At 38.3% G+C, this 20,144-nt stretch overlaps 1 protein-coding gene across 1 annotated transcript in view; it reads right to left on the bottom strand.

Annotated features, from left to right (window-relative positions):
* The window catches only part of LOC145940867 (uncharacterized), a 118,556-nt gene that overhangs the window by 12,758 nt on the left and 85,654 nt on the right, over window positions 1-20,144 (bottom strand). The window lies entirely within an intron of this gene.

Below are 20,144 nucleotides of genomic sequence, written 5' to 3'. Positions count from 1 at the left end.
ATAAAACTGATGAACTCATATATACATATACATACACACAACAGCAATTATCAGAGGATAATTATAATTACTATCGACTAATTATTCACATTTGATGTAATATTATTTTTCAATGAAAAATCAAATCAAATACATCTGCAATATATAAACTCAATGTTTTTTTATTAAAATGCATAAGAGTAAAAAAAATTAATATATGTATTAAAAAACTGCGCTTTTTCAAAATTTATATTTCATAATTTTAAATTCGGGGATTCAAATTCAGAAATGCGATAAAATCAGACATCACGTATCAATATAAAGCAAAAACGGTAAAATATATTTCAATTAAACAAATAAATTAAATCATTTGCTTTTTGGAAATTTATCGTATTAAGAATCGATATACATTGCATCCACTAACTATTTGACCAGTTAACTAATACTAATAGTGCAATAGAAATTAATATTAACTGTTGTTTTCAATCACATAAGTAAAATATCGATAAACAAAATACACATAACAAGTACTATATTGTGCAAAAAAGATGTTAAATATGCAAGGATGCAGCAAGTTATGATAAAATTAAAAAATCGAAAATATTTTATGTGCATTAATAAGATGTAACTTTATTGACAATAAAATTTATTTATTATAGCTTACGACACGACGTTTATAAATTAGATATTATTACTGAACATAGTAAATTAACTAGTGTGTGACGCGCAGATGATTATCTTATTGCACGTAAGATTTATTTCAAAAGGATCATGCCATTTTCGTTGCACGTCCTTCGACGTAATGGAATCGAAAGCCGATCCTTCGATTCATACTCGCTTGGCAGCGCGTAATATCCGTGGCTTGACCGAGAGAGCCTTGAACGTCCAAGTAAACGTAATTGCACCTGTCACTTTGCGAAGATACGTGGCTATAGTACCATTGCGAAAGAATTCGCGGCTATTGCTATTACAGGACGAGATCCACAGACAAAATAGATCCCCGATTCTTTATCGTTAACCGCAACCTTCGATGTCTCGCACTTTCGATTTGGTCATTAAATTACCATCACGATACTGTCAATTATTGTGGTTGCCTCAAGTGCGATTTACATACCTACCGCGATTTAATTTGCCATAAAATATTATTTGTATCACAGCCAGCTGTATTTATTTTATGAAGAATCTCCCGTTTCCAATTTCAAAATTTTCCACTTTTTAAAAATCTAGAAATCAATCTCGATGCATCTTAATTTTGCACACAAAATTATTTAATAAAAATTAATTGTTCAAACATATATGACATTGATAGTTTTTGCTTACGAACTTTTTACTCTTTTCAAAAGGTAGTCTGCGGAAACGCTTGTGGGATCAACTTTATTTCCGCCTCTTCGCTCGACTTTTATTTCACTTGCTTCGTTTCTCAATCATACGGCGACTTTTCTCCTTATTGAAATTATCGATCGCGTGCGAACGGAGCATCATCGCGGAGGAGCATCGTTAACTTCAGAAACCACGCAATCTTCTTCCTTGGATGCATTAAGCACTCTCTTCGCTTTCTATCTCCCCGATATTATCGCTAGGAAATTCGTATCGTTGATATAAAAAAAAGCGGATACCCACACATTTTATGCAATATTTATTACAAACTGTTATAAATATGCTGGTCGTTGGGCAAAAAACTGGGTATTTAGCAAGAGCATTTGGGTTTTAAAGTCCGCGCGTTCAATGTCCGTGGAATAATTATTATCGACGTCGAAGTAAGCGCGGATTTTCACCGTAGTGTTGTTTGCGCGACTCGCGAATTAGCAATTTACCTCCGTAGAATACTCTCGGAAAGGCAGCTAGAGAGAAAGAGGATAGAGAGACCCGAGAGCCGATCGGAGTCTCGCTCCTGCTGCAGGATAAATGCAATTTGCTCGAAGGGAGGCTAATGCAGGAGTTAGTAGACAGGCGGTGCTGTAGGTCACGACATAATCCGATTTTCCGGACGTTAATACGGGCGTCCGAAACCAACGGTGGCCGCGTGTACTCGTCGTTACTTCTAAACCGGCCAGTTCCACGATACAACGACGCTTCCACGACTCTTAACGACGCTCGATATTGCCCGTTGTAATTAATAACACCGGGGATGCAACCAACGGTACAGTCCAAAGTTGCTTTGCTTTCGATAAGCCGAGTTAAATATATAGATAGATAATTTTATTTCGCCTTGGAATATAATTCCCTCGAGGCAAACAGAAAATAATGGCATGCGCATATTAGATAGATAATAAAATGAAGAATATAAAAGTGAATGTGAACATATTAATAGCGACGTGTACATCCAATGATTAAATAAATGCGTATATAAATGAAATATACATAAATCAAACAAGAAACATAAATTCTTGTATTCTAAGAAAAATTTTATCAAGATAAAATAAAATATAAAAAATCAAATGTGTGACAAAGAGGTAAAAAAAGTCAATTGAATAAACAAATAATCTCAAATAGATCTTCGCGGTAAGAGGTGTTATTTTTGGATTTGTTCAGAGGTGCGAGGATGCATTGGGAAAACAAGAGCAACAACACGGTGTCGGAAGGGAAATCCAGAAAAACTGACACAACGGGGCCGTTACGTTCGAGCAACCGTTGCATCCTTTTCTTGTGGTATTCCTTTAAAACGTCTCATATACCCCGTTTTACCACAATTCCTTCTCGTTCGTTCCGGCCGCTCCGGAACACGTTTCAGTCGATCGATTTCGCGCTGGATACGCAGGCAGTCGGAACGGAAAGTCGGAAAAGCGGGCGCGTAAAGGACAAAACAGGGGCGAGGTTGGCGGAGAGAAGGCCGAGCATACAGGTCGGAAGGGAAAAAAAAGGTGCACTGCCGCGGAAACGAGATCGCGAAATAAAAGGGTTGCGAGAGCCGAGTACGGAATGGGACAGAAACGAGAGAGGAGATATAAAAGAGAAAAGGGATGAGAAAAAGAGAAAGAGAGGGAGGAAAGAAAAAGGGACAGCAGAGACCGGAAGTACGAGAGACAGAGAGGAGACGGCGGGAGACCGCGTTCAACTACCTACCTACCTACCTACCTATCCGGGGGTGAAGGACGCGCGGGCTCGTTTGCTCCGGCCTTTTCCACCCCCGCGGACCAACCCCTGGCCGCCAACCGCCTCCTCTTTTTCCAGCGTTCCTTCCACCACTTTTTCCCTCTCGCGTCGTGTGTCTCTCGTCGCCCTTCATCTCTCTTTCTCGCTCTTACGTACAAAACATCCCTCTCCCGTTCTCTCGTGTCTCTCCATCTCTTTTTCTCCTTCCGCAGCGAGAAAACAAATTCACCGGGGGTTGGTGAGGCAGCCACCCCCGTCCGCTATCCTCTCCCCCCTTGCCCAACAGTCGTCCTCGCTCGTACGGCGCTTTGAATGTAACTAATTAGTAACTACGTTCAGCGTGACGTAATAAGCAGACGGCTTCTGCCGGCAAACCCGCCGCGGCGTGCGGTGTGCTCGTTATCGTTTTATTTCGAACTTTTCATCCACTTCCTCCTCCCCTGCCCGCGACAGGTTCGCCATCGTTCGCACCGACGATGACGACGACGAGAACGTCGACGACAACGACGACAACGACGACAACGACTGAATACCGTGCTTCTTCCCCACTTATCGCGCTCGTGCTTGCCTGTGCTAACTTCGCTCTCTGCCATCGTTCTCCACTTTTTTCCCCGACGTCCTCATTGTGAAGGTTGAAAAAAATTCGATGCTACCCGCTTCGGGCGTTCGACAAAACCATATCTCGATCTGCGCGCAAGTTTTTTTCAGGCGGATTCGAATTGCAAATTAGACAAAATAGCGCTAAGTTTCGGAATAATAATTATGGAAAAAGATTCTGGTTTCTACTAGTTACTAGTTACTTATATAATTCATTTATATATTTATATATAATTTATTTATATAACTGTTTTTATGAAAGATACTATATGTGAAAAAAAAAAGAATACACACGAGCATTTCCAAAATCTATCAAATAAATGAAATTTTTCGAGATGGAAAATTTCCAATAATTTATCTTTAAATTTACTAATACATTTTTATGCAATTATAAATTATTTTGTTATTGAATATGCACACGGTTAATTTTCGCGATTAAAAAGAATACGGTTTTGTATTACATTTGCCTGACTTGAAATAGCAAAGATTCGCTCTAGAAATTACGATTATTTGCCAGAATCTGCATCGAGTGTTTCTACTTCGATTCGAAATCAAACTGGTACAAAATAAGAAATTATCGTGATTCGACAGATGTGATGTGATGTGAGCTTCCTGCAGATCCAATTTTTGTGAATTTCAAAGTTCGCCTACGAACTCTCGAAAACTCGAAACGGATATGGATAACTTTGGCCGTGATTAAAATTGCGCGAGTTATTGCAGCGTGAATGTACGTAAATATCTCTCGCGTGATATAGACACGGTATATATCAGCAGGAGTTTCGTAAATAATATTAGTTGATTGTTCCAACTGATCGGTCGCACCGCCGCGCCGGGAATACATCATCGTCATGAAGGCAATAATTAATTGCTTTCACATATTATCGATTATTTATATCGCGACAACGCGAAACACACGTGGGAAAACCTGGCTTATATATAACTTCACGGTCTCTCTTTTTCTTCAAAAATTAATAGAAATACATGATTTTTTGATCAACAAATTCCTAATATTATTAATCAATTGTTTTACTAACGCTATAAATTTTTATTCTATATAATTTCTAATTTCTTAAATCGTGTAGAAATTAATTTCCCAGAATTTGAACGGCCTCGTCGACATAAAATGATCTCAAATCATATTACACCGCAATTAATTGATGTGACCTTCAAAGCATACAGTATAAACCACGTTGCAATTTAGAATCGAGTCAAACGCAGAGTAAAAGTTTCTTTAGATGTCCTTATTCGCAGCAATCTCCGTCAATCGCTGTAAAGCGCGTGAGAGTTTCTCCAGGATTTTTCGCAGAAACGATTATCGGCCGGCGGCGATCATCGTCGCAATAATAATAACGGCGAACCGATTACCGCCACGGGAGCTTAATTATCGCCAAAAGCGAGTCACTTCCCGAGCACGATCTCGGGCGCGGCAGCAGCTTGCGTAACTGCACATAGTTTCGCTTTCCGGAGGTTCTTTCTTTTAATCATGCTCACAGTATTGCACTGCACCGTCGACGGTTTAAAATTTTTAACGGTTGATAAATTCTTTTATTCGATATAATAGGATAAACTTTGAGAGCAAGAAAGAGAAAGAGAGAAAGAAGAAAAAATCGTATCAGTTACATCTATATTATCCGTACCAAGACTGTTTCAGCGACGGCGGCTGCGGCCCGGATTCTAATTATGCCCTGGGAAAATCGAGCGGGATGGAAAGCGGGGAATCCGGGAAAGCAGGGATATAAAGCATAAGAGGGGAGCGAGAGTGGAAAAGTTCTCGTCAAGCACCAAACGTTGTTCGAAAAGCCGCGCACGTAGCCGCGCAACTTTTGGGATTATAATTAGTTGCTTCGTATCGCTGACTGTATTGTTGCGACCCCGATAAATGCGAAATGCAGTAGCGAGATTTATAAAAATGCACTAGCAAGCATTCAATACCGAACGCGGTATTGGCTGCCGAACGAATTACACCGTCATTATTCTATTTTTTTTTGTTTGTCTTTTAATGCTGATAAGTGTGCGGTTCCCAAGACAAACAACTATACTTTCAGATTGGAAATCTATTATTTGAGAGACTGCGAGAATAAGTAGTTGATTACATCAAGACGAAAAAGAAACAACCATTTTATTACAATAAAAAAGTATAATATATATTATTCTTTTCCCTCTTTCTCTCTTTTTTCCTTTCTCTTTAATCCAGATTTTACAAAATATAATATTATTTTATATACTGATTATATATTCTCTTTGTGTGGCATAAGATATAAATATGTATAAAATACAATAAAATGTTCGTCCAACCTTGTGTAGCCTGATTTTTATTATTATCATTGAAGAATTGATTGTATATACACATACGTACTTTTGATATTCGTGTGACCCTTGATTATTAAAAGATCGAATATAACACGTCTACTACTTTTTCATTAACAACTTTATCTTTTCTTTCCTCCTTTCTCGACTTGGGATAGTCGATACACATACAAAAAGGAGAAATAAAAGTTTCCGTTGCCTTTCGCTACCTCGTTTGAATCAGTTCCTATTAGGGATATGGGAGGAACGCGTTTCATGTGTTAACGAGGGGATGCACTCTCTTACGATCGCACGAACGCCGGCAAAATGATGGAAGGGCCGAGAAGAAAGCGGAATAAAGATCGCAGGGAGAAACAAACGCGGAGAAACGGAAGCGCGCTTCGTAATTCTTGGGAGGGTTGTATTCGTGTGTTACAGCGCGGAACACGCCTATCCTTATAAAAAGGCGTTAATATGCCATCCCTTTTATGTATTACAAACTAGACGCTTTTTTCTCAATTTCGTTTTTATTTATTAGAAATGGAGCTCTCTTGCTCCTAGATAATTTCTCTCGAGACGTAAATAATGATAATTATTAATTAGAAATAATATAAAGAAAATAGAGATAATTATCCTTTCTAACAAATCTAGTCAAAGAATATAATTCGTCACAAGATATAATTCGCATGAATTTGTATAATTGAAAAGCAGATGCATACAAAGAAGAGATCACAATTTCTAAAAAGAGTGAGAGAACAGATTAAAAAATTATTTCCGCAAAATAAAATTTGTTTAAGAAATACGAACAATCGAAGTATATACAATCTGAAAAATTCAAAAATAAAATAATACACAGAAAATATATCGACCAATGTAGCACTGTCATGCTTTTTCTTCAGAAAATGGGATTTTTCTTAGGAGAATAAATATCGCGCGATCAAGCGGAATCTTTCACTTAACGAGGAAAGAGAAGAGAAAAGAACAGAGTTTGGGAAGAAATTCTGCACCGTGTCCTCGCGCGACAGTCCCGATTAAACTTGTCATTTTTCCAATTCGCTTTGTGCGCGCGATCGGCACAACGATTAAAAAAAAAATGCGTCCAGCCTGCACGCCCGCCTATATTCTTCGAGAGAGTAGAATTTTTCCCTGATATTCCGCGGATCGAGTTATCTCGTTCCGCGGCGCTTATTGGGGCGGAAGATCGGATTCTACATTGAAATTCCTGAATCGACGGACGGGGATAGTTTTTGCAAAGGGTAACAACCGCGTCGAGAGCTGCGATACTCAAATCCGAACGTCGCGGAAAAAAGTAAATCCGATCTGTAACCCCCCGTGTTTCGCGCATGTAAATCACAGGCGTTTCGCGCATTCGGCTTATTTTGCGAAGTATCCCCCGCCAGCCAATTTTTCGTTGGCCCGCATTCATTTGACCCGAACAAAAGTTAAATCCATGATGTCACCAACGTAAAATTAAAGCTCTTGCGCCGTGAAAAGCAGATATTTACACACAAAAAACATCACGCGATTCGAACCATTTATATTTTTATTGGTTCCCATTTCGACTGAAAACACATAAAAATCTGACAAATCATTGTTGTTATTATTATTACTCTAGTTATTTAAAAAAAAATAATGTTTCGAATATACATCGGTGCGCTTAATCTTTAATTGTTGCCGTAGTCAAATTTAAATAATATGACTATTATGACACTAGATTAATTGTAAAGAATAAATGTATCATAATTTATGTTATAACAGATAAAGAATATAACGTGAGAAAATAGTTATACAACTAGAGAAACATTAAAAAAGCATTAAGCTAAAAAGTTAGTTAAATATTTCTTTCGGTATTCTGATAAATACTTCTAATTTGTTTGACAAAGAGAAAGAACGCGCCCCCTAATTTTTTTCTACCAACAGACAACGTGAAAAACTATTTCGAGAAGAGAAATTTATGTCTGCGAGCAGCCTTAAGTTTCGGCGAAACGTAAGGGTAGACTCCGCGATGCAAAGTCAGATTACGATGTCATAAATGCAGGTATACAAACGAGTTCCATTCGGGACGAAGCTTGGACACACACCGGCAATATCTCGATGCGTAGCCGAAATATATCGCTCTTCTGCTTTACGACGCGTCCCCGGTCGGTCGGTCGGTCGGTCGGTCCGCCCGATCGATCGATACCGTAAATTGAGCGTGATGAGTTTGCGGAGGCTCGCACGTAACACGCCGGATTCTGCACGATCGAAAGCTCCACCGTGCGTGCATGCGCGCTCGCCAGCTTCGTGACTCCGGGCCGTAATTTCACATTGCGGAAAATGTCCGCAAAGTGCCTCTCGAGCCTGATGCTCACGACGCGGAGAAATCTCTACAAAATGTCCCCTCTATACGTCTCCGAGCGCGCTCGCGATATTTTCTCGATTTTCTCCAAATGTATTTTTCACACACGAGAGAAGCGCAATTTTCTCTAATTCCTTATTTATTAAAAGAACGACACTTCAACATTTCTCCTGAAATTATTATTTCTACGTAATTGTAGATATTCCAGGAATCTTTCTTTCGTCGAGACATTCTTCTAACATAAGCTTATTTTCGTAATATGGATAATGCTCGCAAAATAACTATCTATTGAAAAAAATGTTTACTGAATGAAATATTAACGTAAAATGCCTCTTTAGAAGCACTTAGAAAAACCTGTACATCATTAATTCCCGCGTAGTCGCGTCACGCAAGCACAGTTTACTCTTGCAAAAAAAAATGAGGTAATGAAAAAACTGGTAAAAATGACGCTTCTTGTGTACGCCAACGTTACCGAAGACATCGCATCATTTATACACGTTCCTACGCGCACGGACAGTTATTTATCGTCTACGAATAATTTATTCTCGCCGGATCCGCCGTCGTGTAATAATAACGGTAGCATCTTAGCGCATGAAAGAAGATTCTTCAACCGTTTTATGTTTCTCGCTTTGCGATGTTGCGAAAATATTTATGGCAAGCTGAGCATAAAATGAGCCGATCCGCATATACTGAAGACGTGTCCTTTGTTCGTCAAATTGAGTTCAATGAGTTTCTCCCCGCGTGCTATACTATGTCTCTTACTTTCATTCATCAAATTTTCTATAAAATAAATTTATGCTATTTTTTATGTTGAATTGTAGTTAATACAAAAGATATCTCTCTAAGAATTTATGCGTCATGATCCTGAAAATTGTCTGCATGTATAAGATTGCTTCAATCTTCTCGCCTTTAATTTGGAACAGATATTTCTTAAGAAAAAATATCAACAATCTGTTGTGTCAGTAAACAAGAGATATTCATTATTAGATGATGATTTTTCTTAATATTAATTTTTTGTAATTATATAATCGAGAAATACAATATATTCAAGCTGTGTGTGGTTTCAAATCAAAAGTTATTCCTTATGCGTTAAATATTACCGTGCTTTCTTTTTATTTTAGAACGAATCGATAATGGAGCTTCTCTTTTGAATTTTTATACGTATGAGATATCCTGTGAAAGATTACGGCGCGACGCCTCTATATCTATCTTCGGGATTCAGACTTCATTGACCAGTGAAAAATAGCGTAGATGCCGTGATCCTGCCCGCGGAAAGATTTCCTTAACGTAAGATGATAGATCGGAGGAAGGACGTGTCGGGACGAATGAATTTCCGAGCGTCCTTAATGTCGGATAAATATTTCAATAAATCTTACTCATGCAACGTGACTCAGACGGCGATTTCCATCTTTCGATTCCGAAATTATCATATTTTTCGTCATTTTTATATGTTTACGTATTTACATAAAACTCGATTATTTTTCTCTGTGCCAACTGCATTTTTCAACTTTTGTTATTTTCACGTAATAAAAGGAAAATTGTTCAATCATGTTTCATTTTAAAAAGTAACATGAATGAACAATATTGACACATGAAATAACAATATTGTTTTTATGTTCAAAATCGTAGGAATTAAATGATTTTATTAAAAAAAAAAATAATAAAAAAGCAATATGGTATAAAATCAATTTTGTATTTTAAATACTCATACGCGATGCAACATAAGAGCCACTAAAATTCATTACGTTGCATTGAAACCGGTCAAGCGCTTTCTCTGTCATCCGCTATCCAAGTGCTACTTCGTTTAGGAAAACGATCCGTTTTACTTGAAGGTTTCGCTCGCTGTCGGCTCAGTCCTTAATAAAGCTAATTGCGAGCCCTCTACTCAGACGCCTCTTCTTGTCTTCTTCGGTTGCACCCTTCGACTGTCTTCTCCCGTTTCAACTCACGACTCTCGTTTCGTAATCGTCTATTAAGCCGACACCCTTTCCAATTTATAAGGTCGACGTCCAGTAAAACGAGCATTACGGATTCAGGCAAAAACTTATGGAAAGGATAAAAAATCGCAATGTTGTTTGCTAGGTTTAATTGCTAGTATGAGTAATTGATCAAATATAATATATAGAAAAGTATGTTCAAAGTAATATTTACTTTTATGAATTGGTAATTTTTTTAAAGTGCTCTCTAAGCTCTGAAGTATTTGCAGCATTAATGCGAGAATGTTCCATAATCGCTTCTTAAGGTCGTGATCTCTCGTTGTCAATGCGTATGCATTCGCGACCCACGGAAAATCGTTAATTGCGCGTGGAAAATGGCGCGCGGGGATCGATTATCCGCATCCGCGAAAACTGTCTTTTTCATGCGAGCACTGCTCTCCCGAGGCGAATTTCACGACGCTCGGAGAAGCAACGCCATCGATCATTCGGTTCTTTACAACGCAGCGAAAGAAGCGCCTGCCGCATCATCCCGCAAAGAAATCCTGCGAGGAAGTCTTGGCCATTAAACGATTCTCCTCCCCTTCGATATCGAACAAATTGCACCGCACATCGTGCGGTTTGTATGCATGTCGTTAACCATAAATGTGACAGAAGTAAAAAAAAATGAATGCAAAATTATATGATACAATATATAAAAAAATAAAAATTATATATAATAAATAAAAATTATAAAATTTAATTTCTTTCAACAGTACGTAAAATAACATATAGGAAATATAAAAATAAATTACAGATATTTAAATTTACAGATCTTAAATAAATAAATATACAATTTAATTATATAAATGGAAAGGATTGTGTTGTCCAAGAGAGTAAAAGATAAAGATTACTTAATAAATTACCAAGATTAAGTATTTCGTGACACTCTCGCAATCGCAATGCGCTGAGTTTAATTGGTACAGGGCATTAGCGTTTCACACGGTTAATTATCACTAGCTGGATCTTTCACGCTGGGAAGTAATGGCCTCTCCTTTACTTCGCACATGAGCTAAATCTACATCTAATCAGATGTGTGTGGAGGTATAGAATTATCCGCTAAGTGGGGTATGTAGAATTCAAGAACCATAGCGGCATTAAAATGCCATGTAATAATGTTGCTAGACATTAGATTATATTGCCTGGCAGTTTACTTCGTTTCATACTTCGCGTATAGAGAGATGGTTCTCTATTTGCGCAAGAAATACATTCTCGCAGATTGCCACGTAAATCGAAGTTCGCGTGCAACAAGAACCGTCCGTATTCTACACGAGAAGATTACGGTTTTATGCTAATTTAATTTTCACGTCGATTTTCGGAGGAATATATTTGTGCTTAAATTGCAAATAAGTATGAGAATGGCATGTCTCAATATTTTCCATATATCTCAACATAGTGTAACATAGTGTAACATAGAACATACATTTCTAATATTAATAAAAAGCATGCGTATAAAATATAAATTTAATATTCGCGTATTCATCGGGACAGAATTAAATGTAAGTCAATCAGTTAAATGGATATCGCGTTCGACGGATTAGATTTCCAATATCTATCTTCCGATGATACAAAGGACGAAAGATCTTCCGGAAAAAAGGAGTTTTTTCAAGTGGAAAACTGAACAGAGAGAGGGTTTCGCAATAATTAAAACTACGGAAGTAATTGGACGCTCAATAAAGCGAAAGTATCCTTTAAAACGTACGCGCCTCGTTACGTTAGTACGGCACTACCACGATATTATATGGAAAATGTAGCCGCAAGGACCATCGTCTCATTAAATAATGCGGTCGTCTTCGCCCGCCCTTCGCGGATGCGGCTTGTAATCAATCTAACCGTCATTAGCGCCGAGTAATGAGTATCTTTCCCATCGCGCTTCCTTCCCCGAGATTTCCTAGCCGACAAATTTTTATGATTATTATTATTGTTATATTACTACACATGGCGCGGTGGATAAAGATATGAATGAATTACGGTTACTTTCTCGAACGGATATAAGTAATGGAGAAATATATTTACGATGCAGCATACAGCTCATTGCTGCAACCGGATTTTGTGACTTTTTTCTTTTTTTTTTTACGTGAATTCTCTTTTAAATAAACCTATTGCTGATTCCAGTATTTACGACACTTCCTCCTCTAAGTCGTTCTGTGTCAAATAATAAATGTCACATTACCATACTGACAATGAGTAAGAAATTATCGCACAAGCATCGTACAATTGTGAGCAATCTTTCGAAATATTCATGAAAATGCAAAGATAAATTATCGCTGATACCCTCTTTGCGTCTCGGATGTCATCCGAGATGCATCTTGCGGTACAAAGTTAAGAATTATTAATTATATGTTACGCCATAACGCGCGTCTTAAGACATAAAATTACAAAAATAGTTGACACCTTTTTAATTTGTGTGTTGAAAAAAAAACGTTTAATAACGCGAAAGTTCCTAATATTACTGTCAACGTGAGAGAACGCGTTACCCAATCGTAACCGATTATACCACGGTTTCTTTGCGACATATCCTGTTTTTCGTGTTTGCCGAAAGTCCTATGCGTATAAGCAAAAGACGAAGAATTAACTCGCGTATACTTTTATACTCACAACCTTTTCACTCGCGTTTCGCAGTCTTCTATTTTTTTTTGTTCTTCCACTATCCAGAACGTGCGGGCACCGGGTGAGTGCATTTCGTAATGCTCGTAACCTTTTCCCCATTTAATCCGGAAGGAGGTGAACTATCTTGTCTGAGAATGGCGCGCTGCGAGAATTTCTTCGTTCATGTGATGTTCAACAATCATTTAAATTGCTTTCGCGACAAAGTCGTACCAGGAGGTACCAATCGATTACATTTTTTTGAGTGCAATGAAATAAAATCTCTTTAACATTCATAAAAAAAAGCGCAATATGTATTTAATATTTTACTCTGTACTCGCATTAGTTTGGAATTAAATTATGTTTAAGAAAGTTGAATAAATTGTGTTCTCTCCTCGGTTTTTTTAGTCGAACAACAATATTTTCCAGCGAAATAAACGCTATCCTTTTACTCGTATCTCGTGAGTTTACGGCGTAAATGAAAAGTCAGGGAGTTAGATGCGTCGAAACTTTTTTGAAGTTTGTAATCTAAGTTTAACAACGAAGTTTAATCGCGTCACTATCTTAAATTGCATGCATTAAATTGCGCTTGGATACAGATGCAATCTCGAAAATACTATATACTTTCGAGAAATAATATTTAACAAAGAATATAATATTATGTTGTAAAAAATAATTTCAATCTTTTCTTTGTAAAAAAACTTAAGAGCAAATTTGGAGTCATTTTATATGTAGATCTTACACGTCGATAATTTTTAAAAGATATCAACCTTAAAGACTTTACTTGAGGGTGCTAGCAACACGGAGACGTGATAGCTTGACAGACAGCCGTAACGTGCTCCTGCTTTCCCTTTCATCTCCTCTCTCGGTCATTGATAAGGAAGAACGAGCACAGAATTCAAGAGTACCGGAACGTGACGACTGCGACAGAACGAGCGGTGTCGTCGGCCTCGGATAGCCTTGACACGGTGCATTCGAGGTTGGTGACGATGACTCGAGAAGGAGACTGCGAAGAAAGAAAGAGAGTGTCGGTCGGCGATCGCCATCGCCGGTGCAGCTGATGCCATTGCACTTTTATAGCGATCTTGCGCAATCACCGAGAGAGACCCCCAGTGCGAGAATTAACGGTTACGAGCTGCTTGTGTCACAAGAATTACGGATACTTTTTCCCGATGTTGCCCCGACCCTCGCTCGCCAGACTACTTCGCTCATCCCATTCGATCAATGCGATTGCACCGATTATCATCAGCTGAGAATTCTTCTGCGGCTAGAGGTTTATGCGCGCGTCTTATTTCATATGATTGTCTTCGAGGAATCAATATCGTATTAAATATATAAATGAATATAATCGATTGAAGCGAATGCAAGATGAATAATCGATTGTGAAATTTTTACATATATGTATGTTAAACGCAAATATTTATTGAAAATGAAATATATGATTACAAGCGAGGAAAAATGTATATGACTAAATATTTTCGTAATTAAATCTCAACAATAAAACAAAGACTAAAGAATTTTCTCTCTACTTGCACTTCTGAAATATAATTCGTAAAAATTCTCAGATATTCGGATACTTCTGATCTAACATTGATTCTAAAGAAAAGCACACAGTTCGTTGGGGAGCGCGAAAAATCATCGAAAAGATATCAAGGATATTAAAGTTGAAAGAAAGTGGAAGAGCAACCGACTGCTCCGTCCAGGATCTCTCGGTGAATCAGAACCTGAGAATTAGCGGTTTATCATACAATAGATTTGGCTGCGATAGACTCGCGTTCGAGTCAACGGGCGTTTGCGTCGCGGCCGTCGATAATTAGGAGTTAAAGCGGATGGTGCGTCATATCACGACGAGATGCATACACACTCACCCGGTGCCGTTTTCCACGTGGCACAGAGCTGACATCTCTCGCGCGTTGCGCCGAGAGGAACACAGAGACGTGGGAACATGAGAAACCACTTCGTCTCTCGCCGAGATAGAATTAATTAGTGGGGCGTACGCGCAAAACGAGCGATGATGCCTCGCGATCGATATTTGCATACTGCATAAGATATGTACATATATATGCGCAACTAATACTTTATTCTCCAAGTTTCAATAAATTACTATAGAGTGTGCTCTCCGCTTTAACGTTAAATATATATAAACAATTTTCCTGAAAATGTTTTGTCATCTTAAATGTCTTTATCTCTTCATTCATCTTTCGATAAAGTAAAAACAGTAGATAAGAAAATTAAAAATATCTTTAAGAAAAGAAGAGAATATGTGACATAAATGTTTGCAAGATTAAATATGCAAATATGATAAATTACTTGACTTTGTTTGCAAAAGGTGTCGATTATGAATTCTTATGGTGGAAATTTCACGCATCGTGATTTTGACGTATTTTGTGTCAAGGACTTTCTTGGATTATTCAATTTTTCATCGCAAAAGTATTCTGCAAAGAGAAAAAGGAATCTTCATAGAGTATCAGTCTATTCGGCGGTGGATCTATTCTCTCTGTTTTCTTTTCTCATGCTAATTCCCATGTCGAGATCCAATTCAATGCACGAATTTCGAAATCTAGACGTACGTAACGACGAATGAACTTTGTAATGAACAGCTTCTTCAGCTGGAAGATTGATGACCATGGCATATTAAAACGGAGAAAAAAAATGAAGGCAGTTAATAGAACCATGAAATTATGCATATAGAAATATTATAAGAATCAATATCAGATATAGAGTACAATTTATTAATATTATTATATAATCATAATTGATAGTTGATTAATAGATATGATTAAATACTTTTTCTCATTTTTAAATAACAGACCACACAGACTTCATGTGTGAAATATTTCAATGTAATTTACTGTGAAAACCCCAATTTATACTTTGCTTTCAATAGCAACTTTCTCATAAAAAGCAAACAACGTAAATATTATTAAAGCACGTTATTATTTATTATTTAACGTTATTATTTATTAACTACGTAAAACACAATGAATTACTTTGTGTTTCAAAAATAAAAGCCAATGAATCGACGACGCGCAATTATTAAACTCGGTGGCGCGTTACAATATGCAATTGTGCAGTTAAACGCCTATTCATCAAATTTTATCTCGTTTTAACCCTAATTGCTGTTTTCATCAATTTTGTATTCAATTTTTGGAAGATAAAAGAAGTAAAAAAAATTTTCGAAGGACAAAAGAAGTGTATAACAAACCACATAAAAAATATGTAGTTACGTATATGAAAACTGATGTTTATCGAAACTTTATTTTCATCAATTTACATCACCGCTCCGGTGCGTAGGTCGCAGTCAAAGATGGAAATATATGTGAATGGATATAGAAAATGTTGATTTTCAACAAGCCTTTTCAAAACAGTTACCGCACGTGTTTGTCGATTACGTCGTTCGCATTTTTCAGCCGCACGAGCAATGGCAAATAGTTGCCCGACGAATAGATGCCCGCGGTATGCTCAGAAAGCCGTGGAAAATATTCGGGTGAGGCAAATCGATCTCCGAAAAGTAAACACGAATTTATTTCCCTAGCCTAGCCTAGCGTGGAACGTCACTCGTCTCGCCGAAGGCGAGGAACCGCTTGGAGCTGCGCGATCGACAAGGGAGATGATGTAGCGTTCCTTCTACGTAAGAGGAAAGATCGATTGATCGCGATAAGTTTCTCGCAGGCGAAGAATTGAATTCGCACTGGAGTTTGACACGGCGAAAACTGGAAGAAAATATGTCGCTCTTCGCCCGAGATATGTTCATTTAATACTTCAATCACGATCATGCTTGAATACTTTGTCACTTTGGTACTCGAAATGTATGTGATATTGTACGCGACATATAAATATAACTTTTTTTAAATATATTCTAGAAAACTTTTAATATATTTCTAGCATTTCTAGCACTGCGTCTATCTCAATATTTATTATAATTTAATATATAAACATTTATGTTAGATCTCCAAATTTTTTGTATCCTAATGTTCTTTATATTGTAATTTGTAAGGTTTTTTCTTTTAAATCTATTAAATATTTATTTTTTTATTGATTCTCTATTTGCAGCTTAAAAATGCATTACGATTGATAGGAACATTCTCTAAACATCGAAATGAATGTTTGCAGATCTTCGAATATATTATCGATAAAGATAAAAATGACTTTGAAAGTCACTTTCTCTTTGAGATACGTAAATGGACCATTAAAATCTTGCCACTCTAAGCTTACAATATATCAGAATTATACGTAGTAAGCGTCGATATATGATCATGAGGCAATTACGTAAGTGTGTTAAAGTGTTCGGCTTCGTCCAATAATTCAGGACCACGAAAGGACTGTGTGGCTTTGGGCCAGGAATTTGTAGAGAAGAACGGAACGAGGCGAGGAATAAAAAAAGGCGGTCACACGGGTCGAATTTTCTAATGCCGATAAACGATCGCGCGAGCAAAGAAGCCCGAGATCGCGCCATCGATCCTCGCGTGCCGGGGATGCCGGTGGAAAAGCTCGGTAGAAATTCAGCGTCGTGGAACCCCGTCGTCGTCGAAGGGGCGGGAGGAAAAAAAGAGGGCTCGAATTCCCGCGCGACAGAATTCTCACGTGATTCCTCGAGTGGAATTCGATGACGGCATGGCCGTGTCGATGCCGTCGCGTCGCGTCGACCGAACTGGAATTGCTACATTCGCGATTGGCAGCTGTCCACCCTGGTGCAACCAATGTTCGATCCACCGATGGATCGTCACTGATTCTCTCGGCGCTATACACGTGTCCGCCCGGATCAATCGGCGCGTTTGCCAATCGCGATTGTACGTGCGAAATTATCGATTCGCGCGTTACATCGGCCATAATACGCGCATCATAATGCACGTCGAAATGTGCCTCCGCCGCTGCTGTGAAAAGATCGCTTCACGCCGCGCGTCAACAAGTCTGATAAAATAAGTTTCTGATAAAGGAAAAATAAGGTTCTCTCTGATAAAGGAAAATCTAGAGATTCGTTTAGGTTTATTTAATACGTCGCTCACTAAGCGTTCATATACTTGTATCTCTCCGCGACGGTTTTTTCCAAAGTTTTTCTCAAAGACCTCTGTTAGCATGTTCCGTTGAGAAAAATTACGTTCAGTGATATTATGTATATACATCATAAGTACATAACAAGCGACAATTTCTCGCCAAGATTTTCAAGCATAGACGGAATTATTGTTCATGTGTAAATGTGTAAAATGATTAATTATTAAAGATTGAGATTATAGAATATATGTATAATTGCAGAGAATGGAAATGCGAGAGGTAGAAGACGGTAGAAAATAGAAAGTAAATAAAATGAAAGACGTAGAAAAATCAATTCCCGAAGCATCTGGACCGCGTCGTCGCTCGATAATTCGTGCGAATACCCTCGATGCTTACACCTCGTTTGACACGAGAGGCCCTTCGTCGGAGGCGCCGAATCGTCAAAGTCGACGGAGCGAGAGGAGGCCCTTGAACCCTTCGCTCGAGTTTTTCCGAAGCGAGCACGTGACGATAGCGTGAAGACGCGCGCTATTATATATTTTAAAGAAAAAAAATCTTTCCCTACTCGAGTGGCTACTTTACAACGTATCTTCGTGTCTGCACAATTTGCTTCGCCTCAAGCGTTAATCGAAACATCATCTTTGAGGAAGACAAAACTTTAAAGTCTTGATGGTCTTTCGAATTTCGCTTCGCTCAATATGTACAATTATTACGGAAGATAGAAAGTTTTATATGTACGATCGAACAAAATTTCCCAAGTTTTGTTCAATTAAAATTTCTGTTAAATTATTTTATACAAAATTTAATTATTAATTAACTGTGTATGCAAATAAAATATTAATTTATAATAAATATCAATTAATAAATATTAATTTAATATCGGAGAAGTTAAAATAGATGGATTTTTTGTCGCTTAAAGTTAAAAAAAACCGATCGTAAGAAAGTGCAAAGAACACGTATCGATGAAGACGCGAATGCTAGCGAGACTTCGAGGTACATAATAATAATTCGAACATCGTCGGGAATCTTTTGGCGAAGCTTGCGAGCGCAAAGACGCGTGTTAGGAGTGAGTTAAGTTGCGGATAAGAGCGGCTTCAAGTTCTCTTACGAGTAACGTCCCTAAAGTGCTTAGAGTCGTCGAAGCAGAATCGATTTCTCGATAGACGTGCGCAGTGATTCACGAGCTACTATCGACTACGACGACGACGACGAGGACGTCGCCGAAGACAAGTACGACCTTACCACTTTAATTGCGTCGTCGTCGTTAATGAAATTCATCTAGAATCTCTCGGATGCGCTTCGCGATCTGATATCGCGCGATGCGATCACATCGTCGAATCTGCCGCAGCACTCGTCAAGTATCAAGATATTGTATATCTCGCGCCTTCCTTTTCCACGTCCGTGTAACACATTCGCGACTTACTTGACTCCGCACTTCCGGTCGAAAGAAAGACCGAAGCAACGATGAAAAAAAAAAGGGAAGAAACTCCACCGACTCATTATTATCAACACTTCAATTAGTCATGCGCTTGCATCATTTTAATTGCGGCCGCTTAATTACGGATTAATTGCAACGGATCTCGAACAAAATACGTAACTTCGCGAAACTACCGGTAGAATTGTCCGAAAATATATTTAATTTCGTCCAAGTATGTCATTTTCATATTTCGAGTGAAATTAATGTCGTCCTCTCCTCTTATATAAGTTGACTTATTGTATACGCGACATATGCTCCGTAACTATTATCGCTCCTTATACGCAGAGTTTTCTTTCACTTTCTATCTACATAATATCTTTCTTACTTTCATAATATTAGATATAAACTATGAATATTAACAACTACTTTACGCGTTTGCGCTTTTGAAGCTTAATTCGCGAGAGGCCCTTAATCTTCATTTCCAACTGTTATGATTGCACTCGTCGATATTGCGCGCTTCGCGAGCTTATCGGATTAGAAAGAGAATTTCGATCAGAGTTTCATCCGACGAATATCGTTACGCCGCGCCGCGACAATCCGATTTTTTGTTTTTCACCATTTGCGTGTATTTACCGCCGAGCGTTTTCCCGCATGCGGAGCTCACAAATCGTGCCCCATACCACGACCCGGCTCTCGTGGCTGTCGCCATAAATCGAGAGGCAATTTGTCCGAACCGGTCACGCTCTTCCGTCCCTCGTGTCTCGTAATAGTTCGTGGCCGGGTTTCATTTATGTCTGGATCCCTTTGAATTCCGTAATTCGCGGTTGCAAGCTAAGGACCGATTCTGCGCAAGTGGTCGTTCGCGGCCATCTGCCACTGTTGG

The sequence above is a fragment of the Prenolepis imparis genome, unplaced genomic scaffold (assembly GCF_030444845.1).
Source record: "Prenolepis imparis isolate NDT839.2.m4 unplaced genomic scaffold, iyPreImpa1.0 SCAF_9, whole genome shotgun sequence".
Taxonomy (NCBI): domain Eukaryota; kingdom Metazoa; phylum Arthropoda; class Insecta; order Hymenoptera; family Formicidae; genus Prenolepis; species Prenolepis imparis.
Note: the sequence above shows the minus strand (reverse complement) of the source record. Positions and strands in the feature narration are given on the sequence as shown.